Source organism: Oncorhynchus masou, unplaced genomic scaffold (assembly GCF_036934945.1).
Source record: "Oncorhynchus masou masou isolate Uvic2021 unplaced genomic scaffold, UVic_Omas_1.1 unplaced_scaffold_591, whole genome shotgun sequence".
Lineage (NCBI taxonomy): Eukaryota > Metazoa > Chordata > Actinopteri > Salmoniformes > Salmonidae > Oncorhynchus > Oncorhynchus masou.
This window is the reverse complement of record NW_027012332.1, coordinates 406,030-410,421: the sequence shown is the minus strand read 5'-3', so window position 1 is coordinate 410,421 and position 4,392 is coordinate 406,030. Positions and strand designations below refer to the sequence as shown.

The 4,392-nt window shown below is 43.9% G+C and overlaps 1 long non-coding RNA gene across 1 annotated transcript; it reads right to left on the bottom strand.

The window, feature by feature from the left end:
• Positions 1–3,519: 3,519 nt before the first annotated feature.
• LOC135536289 (uncharacterized) lies at positions 3,520–4,148 on the bottom strand. Its single transcript, XR_010454967.1, has 3 exons — positions 4,078–4,148; positions 3,799–3,930; positions 3,520–3,679 (listed from the first exon to the last, which is right to left on the bottom strand). It is a non-coding gene; the product is annotated as an uncharacterized LOC135536289 (long non-coding RNA).
• Positions 4,149–4,392: the final 244 nt, after the last annotated feature.

The window sequence follows — 4,392 nt, the reverse complement described above, 5'->3', positions numbered from 1 at the left end:
TATTTGGTGTTTGTGCAATTATATTATCAAAATGTATTTACAAACAAACTTGAGTTGATTCATTTTACTATTTTCCAGACAACCGATTGGGGGAATACAGTATGTTACAATATGTAAACTGAGTATTTACAAAACATTAGGAATATCTGCTCTTTCCATGACATAGACTGACCAGGTGAATCCAGGTGAAAGCTATGATCCCTTATTGATGTCACCTGTTAAATCCACTTCAAATCAGTGTAGATGAAGGGGAGGAGACGGGTTAAATAAGGATTTTTAAGCCATTCAGAGGGTGAATGGACAAGACAAAATATTTAAGCGCCTTTGAATGGGGTATGGCAGTAGGTGCCAGAAACACCGGTTTGAGGTGGTGTGTGTGTGTGTGTGGGGGGGGGCAACTCAATATCAGAAAGGTATTCCTAATGTTTGGTACAGTCAGTGTGTATCCACACCATTACACTGTAAGTCCAATGTAAATACCTTGCTATAAGAGCCACTTGATATCAACTGGGACCCAACAGGGCCATATAGTAGGCTTGATATAAACTGGGACCCAACAGGGCCATATAGTAGGCTTGATATAAACTGGGACCCAACAGGGCCATACAGTAGGCTTGATATAACCTGGGAACCAACAGGGCCATATAGTAGGCTTGATATAAACTGGGACCCAACAGGGCCATATAGTAGGCTTGATATAACCTGGAACCAACAGGGCCATATAGTATCCTTGATATTACCTGAGACCCAACAGGGCCATATAGTAGGCTTGATATAACCTGGGACCCAAAAGGGCCATATAGTAGGCTTGATATAACCTGGGACCCAACAGGGCCATATAGTAGGCTTGATATAACCTGGGACCCAAAAGGGCCATATAGTAGGCTTGATATAACCTGGGACCCAACAGGGCCATATAGTAGGCTTGATATAAACTGGGACCCAACATGCCATATAGTAGGCTTGTTATAAACTGGGACCCAACAGGGCCATATAGTAGGCTTGATATAAACTGGGACCCAACATGCCATATAGTAGGCTTGATATAAACTGGGACCCAACAGGGCCATATAGTAGGCTTGATATACACTGGGACCCAACAGGGCCATATAGTAGACTTGATATAACCTGGGACCCAACAGGGCCATATAGTAGGCTTGATATAAACTGGGACCCAACAGGGCCACATAGTAGGCTTTATATAACTTATGACCCAACAGGGCCATACAGTAGGCGTGTTATAACCTGGGACCCAACAGGGCCATATAGTAGGCTTGATATAACCTGGAACCAACAGGGCCACATAGTAGGCTTGATATAACCTGGGACCCAAAAGGGCCATATAGTAGGCTTGATATAACCTGGGACCCAACAGGGCCATATAGTAGGCTTGATATAACCTGGGACCCAAAAGGGCATATAGTAGGCTTGATATAACCTGGGACCCAACAGGGTATAGTAGGCTTGATATAACCTGGGACCCAACAGGGCCATACAGTAGGCTTGATATAACCTGGGAACCAACAGGGCCATATAGTAGGCTTGATATAAACTGGGACCCAACAGGGCCATATAGTAGGCTTGATATAACCTGGAACCAACAGGGCCATATAGTATCCTTGATATTACCTGGGACCCAACAGGGCCATATAGTAGGCTTGATATAACCTGGGACCCAAAAGGGCCATATAGTAGGCTTGATATAACCTGGGACCCAACAGGGCCATATAGTAGGCTTGATATAACCTGGGACCCAAAAGGGCCATATAGTAGGCTTGATATAACCTGGGACCCAACAGGGCCATATAGTAGGCTTGATATAACCTGGGACCCAACAGGGCCATATAGTAGGCTTGATATAAACTGGGACCCAACATGCCATATAGTAGGCTTGTTATAAACTGGGACCCAACAGGACCATATAGTAGGCTTGATATAAACTGGGACCCAACATGCCATATAGTAGGCTTGATATAAACTGGGACCCAACAGGGCCATATAGTAGGCTTGATATAAACTGGGACCCAACAGGGCCATATAGTAGGCTTGATATAAACTGGGACCCAACAGGGCCATATAGTAGGCTTGATATACACTGGGACCCAACAGGGCCATATAGTAGACTTGATATAACCTGGGACCCAACAGGGCCATATAGTAGGCTTGATATAAACTGGGACCCAACAGGGCCACATAGTAGGCTTTATATAACTTGTCACCCAACAGGGCCATACAGTAGGCTTGATATAACCTGGGACCCAACAGGGCCATATAGTAGGCTTGATATAACCTGGAACCAACAGGGCCACATAGTAGGCTTGATATAACCTGGGACCCAAAAGGGCCATATAGTAGGCTTGATATAACCTGGGACCCAACAGGGCCATATAGTAGGCTTGATATAACCTGGGACCCAAAAGGGCCATATAGTAGGCTTGATATAACCTGGGACCCAACAGGGTATAGTAGGCTTGATATAACCTGGGACCCAACAGGGCCATATAGTAGGCTTGATATAAACTGGGACCCAACAGGGCCATATAGTAGGCTTGATATAAACTGGGACCCAACAGGGCCATATAGTAGGCTTGATATAAACTGGGACCCAACAGGGCCATATAGTAGGCTTGATATACACTGGGACCCAACAGGGCCATATAGTAGACTTGATATAACCTGGGACCCAACAGGGCCATATAGTAGGCTTGATATAAACTGGGACCCAACAGGGCCATATAGTAGGCTTGATATAAACTGGGACCCAACAGGGCCATATAGTAGGCTTGATATAAACTGGGACCCAACAGGGCCATATAGTAGGCTTGATATAAACTGGGACCCAACAGGGCCATATAGTAGGCTTGATATAAACTGGGACCCAACAGGGCCATATAGTAGGCTTGATATAAACTGGGACCCAACAGGGCCATATAGTAGGCTTGATATAAACTGGGACCCAACAGGCCATATAGTAGGCTTGATATAAACTGGGACCCAACAGGGCCATATAGTAGGCTTGATATAAACTGGGACCCAACAGGGCCATATACAGGCAGCCTCTGAAACATGCTCCTTGTTCCTGAACTGTCATCATTTTCTCCTGCAATGTAATCATTATGTTTTATAAATAACTGGTGCTGTTTGGTGTAGTGATTAATATGTTTGATAAATAACCAACACTTTTTGGTGTAATGGTAGACAGGGTATTTCCAGTTAGTGTGCTTCCCTATGATTACATTGAAAACAAAGTCAGATGGATAGGTAATGCTGATTTTAATAAGATTTAAAGTTAATTATTTTATTGACATGATTGATTGATTAATGTACATGTAGAATCTTGTTCATTTCCAGTCATCATTGGTCTGCAGTAGAATCTTGTTCATTTCTAGTCATCGTTGGTCTGCAGTAGAATCTTGTTCATTTCTAGTCATCTTTGGTCTGCAGTAGAATCTTGTTCATTTCTAGTCATCGCTGGTCTGCAGTAGAATCTTGTTCATTTCTAGTCATCAAGGTCTGCAGTAGAATCTTGTTCATTTCCAGTCATCGTTGGTCTGCAGTAGAATCTTGTTCATTTCTAGTCATCGTTGGTCTGCAGTAGAATCTTGTTCATTTCTAGTCATCGTTGGTCTGCAGTAGAATCTTGTTCCCGAGGTGTATGGTCTGATCCGCCTTCCAGTTTCTATGAAGTAGATTTCAATTTTACTTCCTGTATCATAATCACATTATTGATTCATTCAATGATTGATTGATTTAAAGAATGGACATCATGAAATAACCAAAAAAATACTAATTCCATACATCGATCTAGGAAATATTTCCCTCATCCTCCAGCTTTAATAGAATCTTGTCCCGCAGGTACAAGGCTCGTTCCTCCTCTCTGTCTCTGTAGAAGGACGAGCAGATCGTCCTCCTGATTCTCCTGGAGAACACCTGACATAATAACACCGTAATATGATACATGGCATTTGCAGAAGCTTTTATCCAAACGTTACGTAGAGTAGCAACGTTTTCAAATGGGTGGCAGCAAACAAAAGTGCCGAACTCTTAACTACTGAGCTACACAGGACCACCTCTCACCTCTCCCAGAATCATGACCAGGGCGGTGAGGAAGAGGGCTGCGGTGGTGGAGAGGAGAGACGGGTCTGGGGGGACAGGGGTCACGCAGTCTGGGGGCAACAGCAGGATCTTGTAGCGATACTCTTTGTTCATTTCTCCCACAGGTTCACGGATAAAGCCAATGATTAGGGCTGTAATCTAAAAACAGAGACAGAGGGCGGAGCTTTGTGGATGGTAATACAGCTGATACTGTTGATACGGGTAACATAACCAGGTAATGTAACCGGGTAATGTAACCGGTAATGTAGCCGGGTAATGTAACCGGTAATGTAACCA